This window comes from Dipodomys spectabilis, unplaced genomic scaffold, assembly GCF_019054845.1.
Source record: "Dipodomys spectabilis isolate Male_0828 unplaced genomic scaffold, ASM1905484v1 ptg000122l, whole genome shotgun sequence".
In the NCBI taxonomy this organism is placed as follows: Eukaryota; Metazoa; Chordata; class Mammalia; order Rodentia; family Heteromyidae; genus Dipodomys; species Dipodomys spectabilis.
In genome coordinates, this window is record NW_024870799.1 from 1,766,443 (window position 1) to 1,790,769 (window position 24,327).

A 24,327-nucleotide genomic window follows, 5' to 3' on the forward strand; every position below is an offset into this window, starting at 1 on the left:
CCCAAAGAAATATGTGCGTTTTTTTCTTGTTTGTTTGTTTAGTTTGTCCTGGTTCTGGAGCTTGAACTCAGAGGCTGGACCATGTCCCTGAAGAAATGTCTTCCCTGGCCAACTTCCCCCAAAGCTAGGACTCTACTACTTGAGAGAAACTCCACTTCTGGCGTTTTTGGTGTTTGGTTACAGATAAGAATGTGACAGACTTTCCTGCCTAGGTTGGCTTTGAACTGAGATAGTAAGAAAGCCAAGTGACATCAACTGTATCAAGATTTCTGTTTTGAACCAAGAAATACTAGACAAAGTTTATTATAAACTAATATTTGACAATTTTTAAAAGAAAAGAATATGTCTAACAAAGAATCCATAACTTAAATAACTCCACAAATGTAGGGGCACTGAATCATTTTGGACGCATTTTTTCATCTGCTTGGGAAGATAACTATAGACTTCATAGATTCCTTTTGGGGAAACTTAGTCATATTTGTCTGTTGTCACTGGCTTTGTACACATGCATGCTGTACATACTTCTAAGGGCCTTACATAAAGGAAGTCTTGAAATTCTCAACAATATTTAAATAAGATGCTCCAGCCTAGGGTTAAGATTTTAGGTGTGGACATTTATCAACACTCCTGATTCAGACTCTACTTGATATAATTTTTAATCAATATTTTGTTTTTAGTTTTGCTCTTTGTAAATTCACATGCACCTATGAAAAATTGTGTGGCCATCCCAATAATATTCTCAAAGTACCTCTTAATCATGACTCACAAAAAGTTGTTATAAATAAAGAAAACAATAATTAAATATTAATGATTACTAAAATAAAAAACAAAACAATTACCAGGGTTTTCAGTATTTGAAGTGTACATAGTAGAGTTTACTATTTTCTCATATTCCTGTACATTTAAAACTGGATAAAGCTATAAGTAGCCTTTAAATTTACTCACTAAGGTTACTATTTATAGTTCATCTCATCATTTGTATGTGGATTATATCATTATTTGTTCATCACTAACATATAACGTAAAGGAGCCCTAAAGATTTAACAGAAACTGTGTACTTAAAATCTTAACTCTTCACTCTGCTTCTTTACACAGTCTTTGCAACTTCTCATTAGTAAAGTTTCTATAAAATCTGAAATGTACATACTTACTAGTACATGCTACCAGAAATATTATATACGTTATCAAAAATTTTTATGACTTAATTTTGCCATATATAAGCAAATCCCAAAATTAAACATATTTAAAACATTAAAACTTTTAACAAACCTTAACATTTGCTGCAATGATCATTATGACAAGTGCCTTTTGTAGAATAATTGAACTCCTCCTCCTACAAATCTCATGAACAACAAATATCTGGAATTATTTTGTTTTTGATATGTCAATCTTGACTTTATTCTTAAATGTGTGCTTATATAAGAAACACATGGTTCTAAAATTTCACAATTCTTTTGAACTTATTTTTGTTGAATTGTCTAGTTTAAGAAAATCAATTACTTTTTATATATAAAAAATGTTTTGTGCTCAATTTGGCTGCACATACACTAAAATTGGAACATACAGAGAAGATTAGCATGGTCCCTGCGCAAGGATGATGTACAAATTAGTGAATCGTTCCATATTTTTACAACAACAGATGCTGGAAGGGATATGGCCAGAAGGGAAGCCTACGGCATTCTTGGTGGGAGTGTAAACTTGTTCATCCACTTTGGAAAGCAGTTTGGAGGTTCCTCAAAAGCCTCCACATAGAGCTCCCTATTATACAGCAATCCCACTTTTGGGCATTCTCCCAAATGATCACAAACCAGTCCATACTAAAACTACCACCACAACAATGTTTATTGTAGCATTATTTTCCATAGCTAAGATATGGAACCAACCCTGATGCTGCTCAGTAGAAGAATGGATCAAGAAAATGTTCTCTCTCTCTCTCTCTCTCTGTCTCTCTCTCTCACTCTGTGTGTGTGTGTGTGTGTGTGTGTGTGTGTGTGTGTGTGAATGTACACTTACACAACCACTTTGGAAAGCAGTCTGGTGAGTCCTCAGAAAGATAAATATTGACCTTCCTTATGGCCCACTCATACCACTTCTAGGCATCTATCCTGAATAACAGGTACCAATATTCAAGGACAAATGCACTTCCATGTTTATTGCAGCACTGTTCACAATAGCCAGGATATGAAAACAACCCATATGTCCCACCAGAGATGAATGGACCAAAAAACTGTGGTAACTATACACAACGGAATATTTTCCAGCCATTAGAAAGGACAAAATAATGACATTAGTAGGGAAAACAATCAAGCTACAGGAAATCATGTTGAGTGAGTTAAGCCAAAAGCAAAGAGACAAATGGCACATGGTCTCCATGATAAGCAGATGTTAAATCAAAATGTAAGGTGATATGACAAAATTAACAACACTTAAGAAACCAAGAACTTCCACTCATCTGGTCGAATCACTACTAAATAACCCCATTCTGCCCGTCATATGTGCACACTGAAGGGAAACCAGGAGGACGACACAGAACTAGAGGGAATCAGGGAAAAACATACAACAGTGGGATCCATCAGCTGTGCTGGACATTGACCAAAATGAACTAAGCAACTCAATGTCACTGGAAGGAGGGAGGGAACAAGTGGGAAAGAGGGAACAGCTGATGCTTTGCAATACAAAAGAAATATACATATTTCAAAACAAAAAAAGTTTACATATGGAAGAAATAACTCTATTGCAAAGCTCATAGAATTCATAAATGTTGTAGACCATAATAGACAATTTGCTCCATCGAAGTTAGAATGTGTTTGTGACTTAAACTAAGCATCACTATCCCACAATATTGTGAAATTTGGGAAATTTGTAACCACTTAATCACAATAAAAACATTTGAAAAAATGATGAAGGTGGAAAACTAAGTTGCTCTAAAAAACAAAAAAGGAAAATGTTCTGTGTGTATTTGTGTGTACACACACACGCACACACATATACTATATATATATATACATATATATATATATATTAATTCTATGCCTCCATCAGAAAGAATGACATCGCTCAATTTGTTAGGAAATGGAAAGACTTGGAAAAAAAATTATATTAACTGATGCAAGCCAAGTCCAAAGAAACATAGGTCCCATGGTATCCCTTATTTGCAATAACTAGTATATGTCTGGGATAAGCAGAAAAGTTGAAAGCCTATGTGTATATGACTAGATAAGTTGATGTTAAGCTAAATAACCCCCAAGATATAGACACAAGTGTTTTTTTTTTCTTTCTTGCTGTTGTTTCTCACATATTTATAATGTACGATGTGATTGTTTTTCTTTTTTATACGTTCCTCCCCAACAGTATAACCCTGTTTTCACTTTATTTGATGTTGGTGCACCTGCATCTTGAATGTACACTTCTCTAATTTGGGGAGGGAAAGGAAAAAAACAACATGCTTAAATAGGAATACTGTTTGACCCATTGTATAACAATAGATGCACAAGACATTATTTTGAAAAACGAACTTTACAATTTAGGCTAGGGACATTTGGTGGGGCTTTGGGGTATGAGGAGTGTACTTGTGGAGGTGTAAGGGAAGGAATGGTGGGGGAAAAACAAAGGAGGAGGTAACAATGCTTGATAGGAAATGTACTTATTACTTTGCTCATATAACTATAACCCCTCTGTACAGTATTTTTACAACAAAAATGTATAAAAATGTTTTGAGATGGAAGAGTTTATGAAGCCCATTTTACCCATATAATATCGTTAACAAAGAAATTAATGCAAAACACTGATATGAAGATATTTTGAAAAAGTGAGTGTGTGTGCATTCCTGCGTGTTGGCATGCTCAGAGTTTGAAATCAGGGCTTCAACATCTCGCTACGTCTTTCTCTCTAGATTGGTGAGTTATTATATGAGCTACATCTCCATTCCTGGCCCTTTGCTATTTCGTTAAAATTTTGAAAAATAATCTCATGAATTTATTTTGTCCTGTTGGCTTCCCAATATTATCCACAGATCTCAGGCTCCTTAGTAGGTATCCCGAGTAGTTAGGATTACAGGTGTGACAAACCAGTACCAGGCTTTCAGAATAATTTTAAAAGTAGAAAAAAATTTACTTCACAGAGGCCTGTTTTATCATCCCCTAGTCTTAAAGCATTTTGGAGTGATTATATGTGAAATTTTTCATTCTTGAATTATTAAAATACAGTAAGTGTTGATATTTAAAAGATTTAGTACTTTTTAAAAATGATACTGGAACTATGGGACAGAAGAAATTTGCCTCTCTTTGGACCATAATTTATAAGCTCAGCTCTGTGCATGATAACCCAATGTCACCAACACAGTCTGTGTTGAAGACAAAATGTAACAGAAAACAATTACCATGGGCAATAATTGCTATGCTATTATTTCTTGGACAGTATGAATATTGAATTGAGAGTATCAGTGAATGGAGAGAATTTATCTACCTTTTGTGTATTGCTGGAAGACTTTTGGAAAATTTGACTCATTTCCTTCCTCACTGTGTGTCTTGGGCCATGCACTTAGTGCCTTTAATTACAATTTTTCCCAACACTAAAATGGTAATAACATTAGCATTATAGCAAATGTTATCTTAAGAATTAAGGGTCCTTAGAATGATGAACTCTTTTCTCATTCTTGTAGAGGCATTATCAGATGAGAGGAACTGTATTTTTTTGTTTGCTTACATCCATTTATTCTTGAGTTTGAAATCTGAACTTCTTAAGACTGAAAGAAACCAAAATTAGACACGCAGGCTTTGGAAAGAGCAATCAATGTAAAATAAATAAAATATATATAGATATGTAAAAGGTCTAAATAAATTGTTATATAGTCTCAAGCATAAACAGAAAATGATTTAAGCAATATCATGTTATTGAAAATTGAAAAATGTTAGGAGTTGCTTAATTTTTTTACTTTTTACTACCTTGAATTAATTATTTTTGTATAGAGAGATTAAAGATGAGATTAACAAGAAACTTGATTAAAAATGGACAAAAGTTGGAATAGACATGTTTTCCATAAACCCCTCTATATCACCAGTGGGTTTACACAGTTGTGATTAATACAACTTCTGTGCTGGCTTAATGCTGTGAGAAGAAGTCATTAGAGAAATGTAATTAAAAATTACTATGATACTACTTTATAACTATTATCAAAAAAAATCAAAGGAACCAGGTGTGGTGGTAAAAGTTTGTAATTCCAAGCATTTAGGAGGTTGGATTTCGGTCTTAAGCCAGTCTAGGGTACTGAAGATAGTAAAATTTGCCCTTTATTCCCTTTTGAATAAAAGGTAATCATGTTGGTGAGAGTGTGAAGAAAAGGAAATTTTCTACTCTTGGACAAAATCCAGGTTAGTATTCTCCTTGTAGAAAGTTGTATGCAGTTTTCTAAAGAAATCATACTTGAAATATCATCTGACCCACCAATCATGTGATTATTTCTCTCTGGGTAACTCGTAAATATATCTGTAGTTCATTGTTATTCACATTATTCACAACAACAGCCAAGATGTAAATCGAAGTTCAGTGTTCAACGACACTAATAAAGCAACTGTGTTACATGCACAAATATCTTTTTCTGTTTCATCCTTAAAATAACAAGAGACTGCTCCCATTAGCCACAACTTACAATGACCTGTAAGATGTATTCGAAATGAAGAAAAATGTTATGTTCTGATTTTTGTAAACATACACACACACACACACACACACACACACACAAACCATCCTCAAACATTGACAGAATTTTTTTTTAAAGTAAAGCATTTAGTTCGGGCATTTAGTTCACAATGCATAAGATACTAGGTATACATTATGACCAGGTATAGAGTTGTAATGTACAACATGAGGATACAGGGGACAACATTGGCCTTACATAGGAATGAAGCTAAGTAGGAGTTGATCTTCCTAGTAGTGGTTACTCTTTTAGTTGTTCTTCCTTCAATAATGGATAAGATGAATGTAATTCTTTAAGTATACCTGCCTATTTGCAGAAATAATAACAAAAAATATAGCAATAATGTTGCGCGCTCAACATAGAACAAAATGTCAAATTAAAATACGTGAGATTATCATTCATGTAAACTAATTATTACAAATAAAGGAAACCGTGGGACCTATGTGTCTTTAAGTCTGGCTTACTTCACTAATATGATTTTTTCCAAGATCTTCCATTTCCTTACAAATGAGGTGGTCACATTCTTTGTGATTGAAGCACAGTTTTCCATGTGTGTTTATCTGTGCATGTGTGTGTGTGTGTGTGTGTGTGTGTGTGTGTGTGTGTGTGTGAGAGAGAGAGAGAGAGAGAGAGAGAGAGAGAGAGAGAGAGAGAGTGTCATTTTTGGTAAATATTACTGTGATACACAGTAGTAGCTTTACTGTGGCCTTGTTTGTGATCACCTGGTTATATGCCCAGAAGTGGGATTACTGGGTAATAGGGGAGCATTATTGGGTACATCAAGGATAATCTTAGTAGATGAGCAGAATAGTTCAATAGCTATGTACATATGATTGTATAAGGTGATTCTAAGTGAAATGAACTCCAAGACATGTTCTTTGTTGTTGTTGATCTTAATGTACTGTGATTTCTTTTTATGCTTTTGTGTTTTCCCCACCTAAGGTTTATCCCCTGTAGTCACTGTATTTGATTTTGATACCCTGGGTATTTTAAATATGTTGGCCTGAACTAGGGAAGGGAAAGAAAAAAGAAACAAAATGGTGAGACAAAGGACAAAGGGGGAACCTATGCAACAGTGGTAATCACAAGTCAATATGTTGTAAATAATCTTGGGGGGGGCGTTGGGAGTGAAGAGAGGGAAAAATAGGGGAAAGGTTAACAAGTTAGAAAAGAAATAAATTAATTACCTTACCTATGTAACTATATCCCATCTGTACATTACCTTGACAATAAAATTTAAATAAAAAATAAAATAAAATATATGAGAGCAGCAATACAGGAGATGGGAGTGGGGGAAATACTGTAGCATCGTAGAGTAGAACAGCTGTGGAGAGCAGCAATTTGACTTTAATGTAGGAAGTAATAAACTAGCATACAGATTTTCAGCCTCATGTCGGTCATTAAAAAGGGAAAACAAAACGCACAATCAGCAAACCAATTGAGATAAAATAGAAAACTAAACAATTAAGATGAAGAGATGACTTGGACCAAGAATAACAAATGACACAATTAGGAAACAAATAACAAGCTGCTGGGCTGGGAAGGTGGCTCAGTGCTAGAATGCTTACCTTGTATGCCTGAGGCCCTGGGTTCGATTCCTCAGCACCACATAAGCAAAAAGAAAAAAGCTGGAAGTGGTGCTGGGTCTCAAGTTGTAGAGCGCTAGCCTTGAGCTGAAATGATGAGGCATAGCGCCCAGGCCCAGAGTTCAGGCCCCACGATCGAACCCAAAAAATAAAAAAAAAAAAAAATAACAAGCTGCTAAGTTTAAAAATGATCACTTGTTTACATCGCAATTTGTTAGAAGTATAATTCAAATCACAGTTTAATAGTATATCATTTTAATAATAGTTTACTTATTATTGATTTCTTAACATTGAATGTTTAATATATAATTTTAATTTCATCAGCTATAGAAAAGAAGAAAGTGAAAATAATTTTAATAATATATTTAATGAATTGTAAAATTGAGAAGTATTAGAATTTAAACAAATAACAAATCATTGCTTCATTTCTGTGAGTTAATGTAATAATTCAAAGTGTATTCTACACTTAGCAATCATCTTAACATCAAATAATAAATTATTACACATGACCCTTGGTATTATTTGGAAGGGTTCAGCACTGTGGCAAAATTCACACCACATAGTACACGAGGGTACGATCCCTCTCATATAGCTTAAATTGTGGAAATTTGATTTCTACATGCATGTTAAATTCTTGTCTAGGTGACATTTATAAAATTATTTACAATTATATACACGAGGACTATTTCAGATGATAATTAAAAGTGATATTCATTAATTAAATTTTTATTATTTCATACCAAATAAATATTTACAGAGAGACTGAATTTTTCTGTAGATGATGGTTTATGTGTGCCAGATTATACGTATTAAAGCTTATTTTATATTCCTGACATTGTTTCTAGAGTTGGATTTATTTGTCCATTACAAATAAATGGGTTAAGTGTATTATATTGGATATATGAAAGTAAACTGAATGTTTATTCCATTAATCCTTTGTCTAATCCCAATATAAATTATCCATGTGTTTGAAGTAATGAAAATAACAACAGATAAAAGCAAGATAAATCAGTCTGTAGTAGACAAGTATTTACCCCGTATTTACAGAATATTCTTGGGAATATGTGCTCCTTGCTGGCCACAACTGAAGAATATTATGGTTTGAACTATCATAAGAGACGGAAGGAAGGGGAACCTTCCTTCCAAAAGTCTGATCCCAGGAATGTGATCTGCTTTATGGTGCCTACTTAGAAATGAATATTTTTCACAGTCAACTTTGAAAAGCCATCTTGATAGACGACTTCTGTAAGTGGTTACAAAGCATTATTGATGGCTTTGCAAGGATGCCTGATTGCCTCATTTTGAAACAATTAACAGGAATTTAGTCAGTTGTTCTTTGTATCCTAAGGAGTATAACTCATTGACTCTAGACCAGGGGATCACAGGGGCCCAGAGAAACTACTACCTTGAATAGTAATCCTAGATATCTAAAACAAAACATACACACACACACACACACACACACACACACACACACACACACACACTCCAGTAAGCACAGCCAGGCAGGGTTGCTATCACAGCCTACAAGAAGTCAGGCAAAAAACAGAAGCTGAGAATCATTTAGCTGATAACTAATATCTTTTATATGAGGCAGACTCAAATGAGACTCCAGAGAGAGGATCAGAAAGACTGATCAGACTAAAATTGGTCACACAAAGATTGGAAAGTAGAATTCCTTGTAGTACAAATAAATCATAGAAAGCTTGTGCATGTAAGAACATGACAGAAGACCAAATTCCAGAAATGCACATTTTCTTAGAAGTCAGCTTAATCAATTTTCAGTGCAAATCTTTGAATTCTTAAATATTTGACCACATGTGGGAAAAGGTTGAAAATAAAGAAAATTTTATCACTCTATTAGGAAGTCCAATATCACATTAGGGAATAATCAAGCACAGATTTGTAATAAAAAGAGAAAACAATTATTCCAAGTGAGTGTTTCATTTCTTCTGATGTAAAAGTTCTTAAATTAGGTGCTAACAATTACCATACAATTGATCCAGTCCCCCAGCTGAGTTGATATTGACTGCAGTATTCCCACATGAAGGAAAAGAGAAAATTTACAAATGTCTGATGAAATGAGGTGAAGGTGAAGTGTTCTAATAGTAATATCTGAGGTTTAGACACAGGTGAAGAGGTGGATTTTCATTTCTAAAAATCCCCCATTTTTACCTGGTGCCAGTAGCTCACAGCTGTAATCCTAGCTACTCAGGAAGCTGAGATCTGAGGACTACAGTTCAAAACCAGCCTGGGCAGGATAGACCCTGAGACTCTTATTTCCATTTAACCATCAGAAAACCAGAAGTGGCACTGTCACTCAAGTGGTAGAACACTCACCTTGAGTTGAAGAGTTCAGGGACAGTGTCCAAGTCCAGACTTCAAGCCCCTCGAACAACAACAACAACAAAATCTCCCTTTCATGGACTACCTACATCTCTTCTTAACATTCAACAAAGGAGCCATTTTATCACCCACTAACATTTAAGTCCTAATCTAGCTACTGCAAATAGATTGATTTGGTATCTTATATAAAACGGTTCATATTTACGGAAACAAATACCAGCAGTGGTAACATTTTTCCAATCCTTGAACTCTGGGCCTGAGCCCTGAATACGGTTATGCTGGTAGCTTTCATGTGAGCTTGTTTGTTATTTATTGGATTACTGCCCATGAGGGGAATTACTGAGTCTTAAGGGAGATCCATATTTGCTCTTTTCAGGAAACTCCGTACTGCCTTCCACAGTGGTTGAACATGTTTAATTTCCCACCAACAGTGTAATAGAGTTCCCAACTGACTACATCCATGCCAGAATTTGCTATAGTTAATTTTCTTAGTAATGGCCATTCTAATGGACGAGGTAGAATCTGTCTTGTTTACTTATAGATTTGTAAGCATCTTCTAGCTATCATAAATGAATGAATCCATGAAACCTATATTGCTCTGAGTCTGCATTACTTTGTCTTTTCTCTTAATATAATTTTCCCAAACCTTTCATTTTCCTTACTACTGGTGAAAAGTCATCTTTCTGATGGGTGAATATAATTCCATTGTGTGTGTGTGTGTGTGTGTGTGTGTGTGTGTGTGTGTGTGTGTGTGTGAGCGATTGTGTTGGTAAGATGACTATAGGCCCATGTATTCATTTCTAAGCATTCTGTTTCATCTGTAATTTTGTAATTCCATATTATAGTTGCATTGCTTCTCTTCTACTTTGAAGAATATTGTTGGGATTTTGATGAGTATTGCATTGCCAATTGTTTAGAGGAAGTATTGCCGTTTTCAAAATGTTAATTCTTCCAACCAGGAACATTGAAATACTTTCTATTTCTTTGAATCTCCTTCAATTTCCCTGTTTATATTTTTAAAGTTTTCACATATAGGGCCTTCACAATTTTAGGTAAATTAATTAATTCCTAGTTTTGTTGTTGTTGTATTGTTTTGTTTAGATTTGATTTGATTTTGAGGCTAGTACATATGAGGTTGTTTTTTGGATTTCAGCGTGGATCTTCCCATTGTTGGTAACAGAAAAACTACTGATTCTTGTGGTTTTTATACCCTGCTACATTGCTGAAGGTTAGCATCACCTTTACTAACTAGAGGGAGGAATCCACAGGGTCCTTTAAATACAGGATCATTTCAATTGTAAAATGGGATAGTTTTACTCCTTCCCTATTTGGATCTGCTTTATGTTTTTCTCTTGTCTATTGCTCTTGCAAGAAAGTCCACTACCATATTGACGAGTAGTAGAGAGTGGACATCCTTTTCTCATTCCTCATGTTAATGTCTTCATGCTTCCACCCTTAGGTAAATGCTAATTATCTGTGTCATATACATACTCAGTTTAATATTGAGGAATGTTCCATGCATTCCTAGGTTCCCAGACCTTTTAATCATAAAGGGGTATTGGAAGTTGTTAAAAGCTATTTCTACATCCCTATTGACGATCATGTGTTTCTTGTCCCTGCTTTTGCAGATGGTTTGTATTATGTTTACTGACAAGAATATTGACTCAAATCATATCCAAGATGATTCCTATTTGATCATAACATATGATTTTTTTGTTAGTTGCTGAAATTGGTTAGTGAGAATTTTATTAAGAAGTTCTGCATTAATGCTTATCAAAGAGTTTGGTTCATAGTTCTCTTTCTTTGGTAAGTCCCTATGTGATTTGGGGAGGAGTCTAATTCTAGCTTCATAGAATGCGTTTGATAATGTGTCTCTCATAGATACTACATGGATGCATCTTGGTTTTTGATACAACTATCTAATCTATGTCTTCTATTTGGAAATTTATGTCTATTGATATTGAGAGTTAAGACAGAAATATCTGATAAGTCCTGCTATATTATACACCTGTTGTTAGGAGCTGTCCCTCATCTACTCTTAATATATTTACCTTGTTTTCTGGTAGGGAACATTTTATATGACCAGTTCCTCTTCTTGATCTTCTCTATGTAGGATATATTTAATCATATTCTATTCTGATAATTTGGTGGACATATTTTGTTTCAAGTTTTCTTTGTCATGAAATATGTTTATATATCCTTTAAATGTAAAGGAGAGTTTGGCTTGGGAACGTATTCATGGTTGGTAGTTGTTTACCTTTAATGTTTGTCACATATAATGCCAGGCTCTCCTTTTTACCATATCAGTTAAGAAATCTGTATTTATTCTGACTGTATACCCTTTATAAATAATTAATCTTTTCTCTATGGCATCTTTAAGAATCCTTTCCTTGATCTTTAATAATCCTCTAATGGATTATGATGTGGTGGTGGATTGTTCAGTTCTAGAATTCTGATTGGTTTCTAAAGTACCTGCTACGACTCTAAATCTCTGTTTTATTAGAGATAGCTAGGATAATTTTCTGTTGTTATTCTGTCATTTTTTTTCCTCTTCCTCAGATTTATTTTTTATATTGTGGATTTTTTCACATAATTTAGGATTTGTGATTGTTGTGTCAGGTTATTTTGTTTTCCTGCTTATGCTACTTTGAAATAGTGATTTCAGGCTTTTAAGAAGAAATAGAAATGTATGTTATTAAATTGAGAGAAAGAGAAGATTTTAAACCTATTTACTACAAGTAAATTAATATTAAACAAAGCTAATGAAAATAATTACTTATTTACTCTTCAGAGGATGACTATAGTACTCTTGGATATCTCGGAGGAAAAGACTTTAGACTCATTACAATTGATGACTTACATTGAAATTACTGGCTAAACGTTCTTCAGAAAGGGAAAAGCTCCATTACTTCCATATTAGTATTATAAAATCATAATAGCTGCATGTTAAATTGTTTTCCCTTTGCTATTTTCAATTCCATTATTCATCCATTATGTATCTAGGGCTTTGAATGACCACTTCCTTAAAATACTTATATTGCTTATGTTGTGATGTAAATCTCAGTAATATAAATATGAATTTATATTCATCTCATCTTTAGTTACATTCATATGAAATTTATGCAGTCTAAAGCAAGAAACCTGACTTTTTTACTCTATTCTATGCTTTAATCAATAAATCCAGTCTCTTTAGAAATGCGTTCTCAGCTTTTAAATTGCTTCAGTAAACATCATGTGTTTCTACTATTTTTACTGAAGTAAATATAAAGTTTGGAACATGAGGACAACTCCCCTATTATCACTTTAAAGTAAACCCTTGGGAATTATTTTATATATAAAAATAAATAAGTGCAATGCAATGTTTATACATGAATAATATAATGGTTAAGTCAATTAGACACAAGAACTACCATGCAATTCTCAATTAACTTAAAAGCATCAAAATATTGTGTTCATGAATATCACTCATTTTTAAAAAATGACTAGTCAATACAAAGGTTACATTCTATTTGAAATTTTCAAAATAAAAATTACACTCAGATTTGCTGTCAATATCCTGTTTCCAGGAATACATTTATTTAGCAAACAGGGAAACAAAAAATAAGGGTTTGTCACATAGAATGAAAAATGTAGAAGCAGACTGTCTTTCCTTAAGATGTTAAGTACCTGCAAATCGTGTGATTTATTCAAAGATACTATACACACTCATAAGAGAATTTGTGATCAGAAGTGATAGGTAAGCAAAGTAACTGGAAAACTGTATGCTTAAATTGAGCTTTCAATAGAGGATGACAAGTTTTCAATAAATGAGCCTATTATTCTGTATCTCTAACACACATACAGCATTCTACATTTTCCCACATACTCCCATTCTCTTAGCTCAGTTCCTGATCGGTATTCTTCTATTTCATGATCTCAATTCCTTCTAAAACAACAAAATGGGCATGTTTTTTGTCTCGAGATCCAATACATTCTAGTATCTTGGAACAGTAGTATGAATTCACAGAGTTTGACTTGAATGTCAAGTATGAAGATATTGTATTCAAGGTACTCTTAATTGGCCTGAAGCATACAAAGATACACAGTATACTTAGAACAAGGGACTTGATCTCAGGGAAAGATACAAATCCAGGCAAGATCCTGAAGCAAAGAAAAGCAAGGGAGCACAAACATCAGTCAACTATAATTACAAAGGAATGGAACTGATCTCTGATGTGTCTGGGTGGCAACTCTATGTGATTGTGTGTGGGTGTTTGTGTGTGTATGTGTGTGTGTGTGTGTGTGTGTGTGTGTGTGTGTGTGTGTGTGAGTAGAGAGAGAGAAGAGAGACCGACAGAGAGAGAATTTAGTGTGGCTTCCATATTTACAGTCCATAGAGCATTACTTGTTAGGGAAGAGGTGCTCATATCAGAGCTGTGATACTACTGTCATCACTTTACTGCAAAAAAAACACTTGCTTAATCTCTAATTAAATAGGGAAAATAAACTAACATCTTACACGATTGTTTTGACAATTAATTAGTATATTAAAGGCCAAAGGGAGGAATTGGAAATCAATATAATCTTTTTTTCCTCTCTTCTAAATATTACACTGCAATAGATGTGATTTCAGGAGTCTCCTGCCATGTACTTCCAGTTGAATTACTAATATGCTTAATAATATGAAACATGTGATAGAGAAATAGATCAGCCAACAAGCACAAAGAATTTGTGATAAGATTGAGCTTCCAGCAGGGTTGCCACAACTTTTAGGAATGTAATTCCTTCATATGAACTTCAAATTTTGTGGCTTTCCCTGTGTGATTAAATGGCAAGAAAGTACTGTAGAAACAAGAATTCTTGTTCAGCCAAGTAGAAAGTGCTCATGTTCCCATCATCACGTTGCAAATTTCCATTCCATATAGACTTTCTGTTAGAGTGCTTTCATTTAATATACTTCAGCAACTCATCCTTCCCTGTGGGAGACAAGAAAAAAGATAATTTTGTTTGTATATTAAATTATGTAACTTAGTATGTACAGGCATGATTTGTATAATTACAGAAGTTTGTAATAAATATAAGGAGGGATCATTTCACAATAAAAATATAATTAAAATCACATAATAAGACTAGAAGTCACAGAATTTTGTGCATGAAAACATGCATTAGATTAGTTGCAGAATTTCTATTTTGAGATAAACTTTATATTGAAGTATAATGCACTTTACCTAAGGATTGAAACATTTTAGTGAAAAATATATTTCCTGGAGATATTTTTGCTTCATAATTTTAGGAATACCGTTGGACCCATTGTAATAATGAGATGTACAAGATGTTATGTCGAAAGACGAACTTTACAACTTTGACTGGTGAGGCTGTGGATATGGGTAAGGATGGGAAGGGGAAACAAAGGAAGAGGAAACTGCTTGATAAGAAATGTACTCATTACTTTGCCCATATAATTGTAACCCCTCTGTACGATATTTTCACAATAAAAAAATTAAGAAGAAAATGATCCCAAAGTAATCATTTTTGTATTATTTTCTTATTTCCATGTGATTTACTTCCAATTTAGAAATCTAGATATATAATTTAATTTTACCAAAAATATTACTGAGTATAAGTATCTTATACTCTCTACATTCTTCACACTGAGATCATCAAATATGGTGAGTTTGAAATGATTAGTCTCTGTTTGACCCATGTGAATATTATTTACAATGTGAGTGAAATGTTTAAAAAGTAGTATTTATTTTAGTTGCTCTGAAGAGACAATAACTGATAAAAATCAAAGGCTAAAAATGATTAGATTTAAAATTTAGAATTCAGGAAATATTTTTGACCACACTGGTACTGGACCCTTCACAAAAACCTCATGAGATAATTTATATTGATGAAGCAAACATCCCACACTGGTTACTGGAGCTTTCACAAAAACCTCATGAGACAATTTATATTGATGAAGGAAAAATCCCAGAGTTTAGACATTTATGAATAGAAAAATCATGTCATTCTGAATATGTAGAGCTACATAACAAACAGAAAATTGAGCTTTTAAATATCTGAATATACTAATACATTTAATTGCAGGGTAAGTACTTGTTCTGAAAGGAGTTAAAATTGCATTTATTTTGAAAAGTAAACCTAAGTATTCATTTGAATAAAAGACAATGTTTAAAATATCACTCATCCAAGACACTAGATGTACAGTTCATTGTATTTTATGCCTATTATGTTCTCTAAACTTACTACAAATATTAGATTAGTAAACCTAAATCATTGCTTTGTAGGGAAATAGAAAGATTCTTAAAACTCATGATTATAACTTTTTCTCAAACAATTACTAGGTAACTGTTTTATATTTTTTTTGCCAGGGAATCTTATTTTTATTCATTAAGTTAAATAATTGGCCAATAACAATATAAATTATGCATGAACAAAGTTTAGAACAAGTATTTCTTTCACAAAACATATCATAGTTCTCTTCACGAACACTGGAAGGCAGTGTGTTATTTATTTATTTATTTTTAGTTATTTTATTAATGGTTATTAATTTTCAGAAGTGGCAGTTTCGTTATTCTCTTTCCATAATATATTTAAAACATTTGATTATACTCACTCTATTTCCTTTTTGTTACTCCTTCCTCCAAAGATCTTGTTTTTTTACATAAAATTATATCTTTATATATGCACATATAAACTCTTTTGGAAGATTTAAGCTAAACTGTAACTTAATTTTGAACTAGGCCCTGAGAGGAGACTCGAGCTAGTACAGCTTCTTTACAGACTTTGTTTTTGTTTTAGGGATTTTAGGAAAAAAACCAAAAACCTCTAAACAAGGTTAACTGGACCTTGGCTCCAACCAGCCCAGTTCTTAGAATGAGAAGAATGCCCCTAAGATCCCCTCCCCTTAACAACTTAACCCACCTTCATTGTTCTGTTAAGGACTGACCTTTTAAACAGAGAGCCAGTAATCAGGCTCATGCTGGCAACATCCTGAGTTTACCATAAACTCCACCTTTTTCATATGCTTATGTTAAACTCCACTAAACTCCTTGTATATGCTTACCTTAAGCTCCACTTTACCATTGAATTCATGAATCATTTAAACCAAAAGTGATAGGCTGGTTTAAACAGCCATTATGTGACAAAGTGTAACCTCATTGGCCACCTGTGTGTGGTCTGGTATGACTGTGCAATCTTTTGGGTGTGTGACAATCTCATTGGTTGCCTACATGACCAGGCTGTGATTTTTGCCTTTAAAAACCTAAGTACGTGGGCCACTGGGGGTCGCAGTATCAGCTCCTGAGCCTGTGCTGCAGCCCTGGCCAGTCAGTGTAGGAACCTTCTCAATAAAGTTGCTTCTTTAATAACAACTTTGTTGTGGTGGGCTCTGTCACTCCGGATGACTAGGTGGGCTTGCCTGCCTGATAGGGGGTCTTCCTACTACAAATTTAAGATGTACAGAGGATTAACAGGATGAACAAAAACGAGTATTTTTTTGTTAACTTCTAATTGAACTGTCATTATTATTATGGTTAGGGTTAGGATACCAGACAGAATTAGAATTAGGGTTAGAGAAATAGCAAATTTAGGTTCAACTCAGGATGACCTATTGCAACAATAATACAGCACACTGTACTGAAAATGAACTTTGCACCATGGAGAGAGAAGAGTGATGGAGATGGGAGAGGCAAGGGATAGTTGGACAACAACAAAGAAGGGAGTAACAATGGTCAACAAGAAATGTACTCATTACCTTACCCATTTAACTGTAATCACCCAGTCAGCCTCATTACCTACTCAGGAAGCTGATTTCTGAGGAAGGCAGTTCAAAGCCAGCCCAGGCAGGAAAGTCTGTGAGAATTTTATCTCCAATTAACTACCAGTAAACCAGAAAGTGGTGCTGTGGCTCAAGTGGTTCAAGCGCACACCTTGAGCTAAAGAACTCAAGGATTGTGCTCAGGCCCAGAGTTCAAGCCCCACGACCGACAAAAAGAAAAAAAAGAAAAAGAAATGTGTTAAATGTTAAGTAAATCTGAACTTTTTTAGATTTTAGGAATTCAGAAAAATCTGTGATAATGGAAGTACAATGTATTACATAATATCAGGATTTGAGATCAATGGGTATAATGATTCCTCTTATGGAAAAAGATAAGTTCAGAGATAAGAGTGAGAAAATCTGTAGGGCTTAGGAAAACCTGCAATTTATTTTGAGGATTACAGTGGAATTTCAGGATTGCAAAAAATGAGCATTTTTCATAAATTTTAGAATTGGGATACCTTTAGAGTTAAGGTTATGGTTAGGATTCCAGCCATGGTTAGGGTTAGGTTGAAAGAGAAAAAAAATGCGGGTCAAATTGAAGGTAAATTTTAATATAAGCCTGGCAAGAATTAGAATGAATGTGAACTAGAGTATTGCTATTAATATTAGAATCAACTTGAAATTAGGCTTATATTTATTCTCAATATTCCAGTTAAGATTAAGTTTAGGGTTAGAAAGTAACTAAGATATTGGAAAAAAATTGAAACTTATGTTTGGAAGGCTTATTTGAATCAAGTTAGGATGAATGAAAACTAGTGTAATACTAACTAATTAGTGTTAGTATTGATATATAATTTGGATTAAAATCAGGGTCAGCATTTTGTTCTGATTATGATTAGCGTTATGAATAGGAAGGTTTTACTATAAAATTGAGATTTCACTAACAAGTAGAAGCAAAAATGTGAGCCTTAATAGTAACTAGAGCATTATCATTATATTTATTTCTCAGTGATCATTCTTGTAATGATTAATGAGAGTTTTACAGCCAGTTTTAGGTTGAGAGTTAGCGTTAAGTAAAGGACTAGGTGATATGTAAATCTGAAATTGTTTTAGGATACAGTGGTGCAGGAAAAGGTAGGATTAATGGAAACTACAGTATTTTTCCTGGTAAGAGAATTTGAGGACAAGTAATATAATGGTTCATGTTAGGAAACAAGATAACTTCACAGGTAGAGTCAGGAAATTTGTTGGAATTAGGGCAAATTGAAACTCATTTCCAGAGTGCAAACTGGAATATTCATTAAAATGAATAAATCTAGAGTATTTATTATTATTAATTTTGGACTATTATTAGTTTGAAAATTAGGTTTCAGTTCCAGCTGGACAGTGTTAGCATTAGGGAAATGGAAAATTTAGGGTCAAACTGAAAATAAATCTTTGAATAACAAGTCAAGATCGAATTAGGATGAATAGGAAATAGGAAACTGCTAATAATATTAGGATTAGGGTATGATTAGTTTGAGGGAGCCTGAATGTTGTGTTAGAAAAATGGCAAGTTATTAAGTAGAAACTATTTTAAGAAAGATGAGATGAATCAAAGACTGGATGTATAAATTTAATGTACTTTTGTGGCTTTTACAATCCAAAGGCAATTGGTTCTAGGGTTAGGGATACTTTTTCTAATTTATGAACTAATGAATTAAAGACACAATTCTTTCATTCTTACAAACCAAGACAGTCACGATTTGGGGAAAAAACAATTTCCTACATGAAAATGTGTCTTAAAATATTTTCTAACCAGAATTAAATAATAGTGAACAGGTTGTCATTTATTAAAATTGGGTAAGTTGATGATAAAACTTTCAAAAAATATCCAAACACATAAAATTGGAACTCAGATATGTTACTGGGAAAACAGATACTTGCTCTAGCTGGGAAATTGTGTGTGTGTGTGTGTGTGTGTGTGTGTGTGTGTTTGTGTGTGTATGCACCCACCACATGTCTTCAAATCAGGCCTGGGCCCTGTCGTCAGCTTATTCTGTGGAAGTATGGTACTAAACCACGTAGCCACAGGCTTTTTTCTGGCTTTTTAGTAGTTATTTTGAGATAAATATCTCATGGATTTTCCTGTCTAGACTTAATCTTCTGATCCCCAGAAATCCTTAGGTTAGTGTTACTGTGGGTGCTACCACAAAATGACAGTTCATTAAACTGGGAGCAATATGGAAGTACTCTTGCAAGATATGAAGTAACCAGTTCATTGATGTGGGAGTAAAAGGATCACATTAGATTGCCTTCAAACACATTATTTCTGATGAGTTTAACTGAAGCCCAAAGCATAACCCAAACCTATTTGCCACACTGTATGAAGTAGCACATATTCATGGTGTAGAATATGAACAATGAATTAAATCATAAAGACTTTATTGGGTTTGCAACAAAAAAATAGAGTGTCATTGAAATGAAGTCCAGACTGGAGGCCTGTAGCAAGCAGGAGAGCATCTGCTTAGTGTGTGTCCAACCCCCAGGACCATAAAGAATTAGAAGAGAAAGTGTAAGAGAAAGAGGAAAGGAAAGGAGGAAGAAGGGGTAAGAGAGGAGGAAGGGCATAGCAGGAGGGAGAAGAGGAGGGGACAGGGAGAAAGTAGAGGTAGGAGAGAAGGAAGAGGGAAACAGGACTCTGGAGAAGAGGAGCAGGTGAGGAGGCAGGAAGAGGAAGATAAATGCAATATATCAACAAGAATTGTTGGGAAACATTTTGCATAAGCGATCTGCACGTTCATGGCAGGATTATTTTCTAATCAGAGAGACAGCTAGCACAGTGACAATATGGGTGATACCTGTTACTCAATCATTTTATTCTCTTTCTTCAGTGAGGAGTTCAGAAGAAATGCTTAGTTCGGTGTTTTACAGATATAGTTCAGGATTTCTTTTTCATGAATCAAACAATGGAAAGAACTAAATGCAACTTCCCTTAATAAAAAAAGAATAGAAGCTATATTTATTTGTATTACTATGCATGAAGAGATCCTGGAGATTTCTGGTTAATTCAGAGGGCCCCATGCAAAAATACAGGACAGGAGGAAAGTAAAACTGTTTTTAAAGTATAATAGGTTATCATTGCTGAAAAGTTTTACTGGAAGTCTTTCGTTTGTTTTTTGTTTTTGTTTTTTTTTTGCCAGTTGTTCATTGCTCCAAAGCTGTGCCCTGGAGCCCTTTCCATGCTACCACATGAAACTCCATTTCTGTAGTCCCTGTGGGTGTGGGTGCCTCCTCAGGTCACCCGTTGAGGTTTGTGGCCAACTCCTTTATGGTGGATGTGCAGTGAGTGGATGTGTGTGCATGCTCCCCAGCATTTCCAGAGGAGCCCAGCCCACCCTTCCCACCTAACTTCCCAGTCTCAGTTGCTCCATTTCGCCCAGGAGCTGGCAGCTATGGGTATGGAGTTGAGGCCACTGTTGCCCTCTCCTCCTCCAGCTGTGTTGGTACTGGTCTTCTGTGCTCCTGAGTGCGTGGCCCATCCTAGGGAGACTCTGTTCTGGGGTCACTGCCTGCCCCCATGAGTGCGGGGTGGGGGACACCCTGTTTGTACACTGTACAGTCCATTGGTAAAGGAAGGCTGGGCATGCAGTCTGCCCCCTTGGGGCCAGGCAGCCCAGCCTTGGTTCACCTCATCTGTTTTTAAGGGAGTCTGGGTATTGGAGCCATGTGCGGGCCCTTCTGCCAGCTGGCTTGTGACAGATGCAGCAGCTCAGCAACCTGGAGCCCCTTCAGCAACTCGGTGGACCTCCATTTTCTGGTCCTTGTGGACTCGGATACAGGGCCAACCCTACATATTCCAATCAGCACACCAGCTGCAGCACCGAGGGAATGAAGTTCCTCTTGCTTTGCTGTGTAGCCTCCTCCGTCGCCTTTCTGGCCCACATGGGCCCAGCTCTGGGTGCCATTCCAGGGATACTCCATTTGGAGGCAATGGGCTCACCCCCTACCCTCGTTGTTCTCCAAAGCAGGGGAAAGGGCCTGGCCTTGGCAATTTAGGCTGCACAGATGGAAGGCAGGACTTGCCTTGCCTTCTCCCCGGCTTTGGCACCTGAGTCTGGGTTGCTTGGTTTGGTCACTAATGGAACCTTGTTGGCTACAGCCCACCACAAAGGTCCTGCACCTGCTGCAGCAACAATGCAGTGTCTTGGACCCCCTTAGGGTCACCACATGGACCCCTGATGGGCCTACTTGGGCTGGGTGTGGGTTTCATCTCAGAACTCCCATTAGGAATTGCCACTCTCCTTCGTGGTACTGCAAGCAAGAGGTGCCACATATAATATCTATTTTCTAACATTTTCCTTCACTGAGATAAACAGAACTTGGAGATATAAATAAGTTTCATAAAAACAAAATATATAAACTATATCACTTCAACCTTTTAAACCACTGTAATACTTTTATCCAGTAGGAATTCTGTCTGTAATTACCTATTTTACATTTGAATGTAACTAATGTAATGTATTTTGTGTGTATTTTACTATTCTAGTATAATTTCATTTGCACTACTTACAATTTTTTTCAAATTCTGTGATTTAATCACGTGTTTATGGATAGGAGTTTGGTTGTACTTTTATTTCAGTTTTCCATTATGGCCTTATGAATACAAACAATAAAATCCATTCTTGTTTGTATAAAGTTCAATGGTTTTGGACTAGAGACTCAAGGATATAGCATAGCATTACATATCATACAGTAATGTGTATCACTTTGTTTAATACTGCTCCAAAAAATAATTGATAATTCAGGTGGCAGCCACTTCATCTGGCATGCTGGTCTGTCTGGTGAAGTAGGATCCTAGTGGCAGCTTGCCCATATCAGGCCATTGCAGGCACCTCGCCTGGGACTGTGGGAGAGGATCAGGGTGCACCTGCTGTTCAGCTAGGGCAGCAACCCGGCAGCTGCTGTGTGAATGACACAGTGTCACTGACTCACATCTAACACATGCCTTCCCCGAGGGCTTGGGCCCTGAGGATCAGCCCCTGGGAGCACACACACACACCGTGGGGCAGGGAGCGCCTACCTAGGAAGGTGTTTAGACCAAACAGAAGCCACTCTGCAGATTAGCTGGTACAGTATTTATTCTTGTTAGGGCAGGGCGCAATTCTGCTCTGCTGTGGGGAGAAAACAAGAAGACAGACCCAGGCAGGTGAAGCCAACTTTTCGTACTCAGGCTGGCAAGGAAACTTTCCTCCATGCACTCTCCAGCAGGCTCAGGAAGCCCTTCCATGTTCCTTGTCCATGGAGTAGCAGCCAGAGACATTCATGTCTGGTACTCATTGCTGCTCTTTTGGGTTTGTTTGTTAATTTATACAGGCAGCCCCTCCCTCAGACAGCAGAGTTATTCTGGGTTTTGTAAAACGTTCTGCATCTGAGCATTTCCAAGTTTGGTTTTTGTATTGTTTCTTGTAAATGCTTTGTGAAATTTGTGTTTTAGGGGTTGAGGTGCAAGAGAAGGAGCCAGATTATGAACACAGTTTCCTACCAGTCTTTCATTTAAAAATGAAAACAGATTCTCTATAAAAATGCCTATCAGGAAATAAATTTGAGAGGGGAAAAAAAGGCTGTTTTTCATAAGATCAAAATGTGCTAGTTTTATATGCATGTTTTACGCGCTCAAAATACAATTAAGTAACTCACTATCTAGGAACAATTGTCCAGAGCTAAGAGTTAAGTGTCTGGAACCTAGAGGCATAGTGTTTGTGAGGTTTATCCAAAGGGAGGGAAGAAAGTTAAAATTCATAAATGACTTTGTAGAATCAAGGTGGCAATACAAAATGAGAATCACAATAAACTTCTTTGCTATTCGGGGTCTTTTATTATTCCATATGAATTTTTGGATTGCTTCTTCTATTTCACTGAAGAGTGACATTGGAATATTGGTAGGTATCGCATTGAATTTGGATATAGCCTTTGGCAGTATTGCCATTTTCATGATGTTAATCCTCCCAATCCAGGAGAATGGGAAGTTTCCCTCTTCCATAGCTCTGCTTTAATTTTCTTTTTCAGGTTTTTAAAGTTCCCATCATAGAGGTCCTTCACCTCTTAAATTAACTCCTAGGTATTTTATTTTTTGTGCAGCTAGTAAAAAGGGGTTGCTTTCCTAATTTCAGCTGCACTCTTATCGTTATTGGAATACAGGAAAGCCTTTATTTTCTGAGAGTTAAAAATCCATTATAATCTGCTAGTTTACCAAAGTTTCTGATCAGCTCAAGTAACTTGGGAATGGAGTCCATGGGTTTCATTAAATACAAGACCATCTCATCTGCAAAAAGCGAGAGTTTTACTTGATCTTTTACTATTTGGATCCCTTTAAGATTGCATCTTATCTTATTGCCCAAGATAGCATTCTAATATTAAGTTGAAAAGGAATGGAAAGAGCAGACATCCTTATCTTATTCCTGAATTTATAAGTAATGGGTTTAAGTTCTCACCATTAAGTATAACGCTGGCTGTAGGTTTGTCAGTTCTTAGCAGAAAGAACAGCACTAGAGCAATATCAGTTCCAAATTTCAAACGCTACTAAAAAGCCATAGTAATAAGAACAGCTTGTTTCTGGCACAAGAACAGACCTGAGGACCAATGGAGTAGGACTGAAGACTCAGAAATGAACCCCCTGACCGATAGCCACCTAATCTTTGACAAGTGAGCTAAAAAAAGAGAATGGAAGAAAGACAGACTTTTGAGTAAATGGTGTCGGAAAAATTGGTTAAACACCTGTTAAACTAAAGCTGAATCGGTGTATATCATCCTGCACAAGAATCAACTCCAAATGGATCAAAGACCTCAAAATAAAAGAGGACACCATGAAAACATTACATGAAGGAATAGGATAAACTCTAGGGCTTTTTAGCACATACCGAAATTTTCTTAATAGAGAGCCAGAAACAAAGAGTAAAGAAAAATAAGTTAAGAAA

The 24,327-nt window shown here is 35.5% G+C and overlaps 1 non-coding gene across 1 annotated transcript; it reads left to right on the top strand.

The window, feature by feature from the left end:
- The first annotated feature begins 1,523 nt into the window (after nucleotides 1–1,523).
- LOC122115624 lies at nucleotides 1,524–1,629 on the top strand. The gene has a single exon (XR_006148815.1). It is a non-coding gene; the product is annotated as a U6 spliceosomal RNA (small nuclear RNA).
- Nucleotides 1,630–24,327: the final 22,698 nt, after the last annotated feature.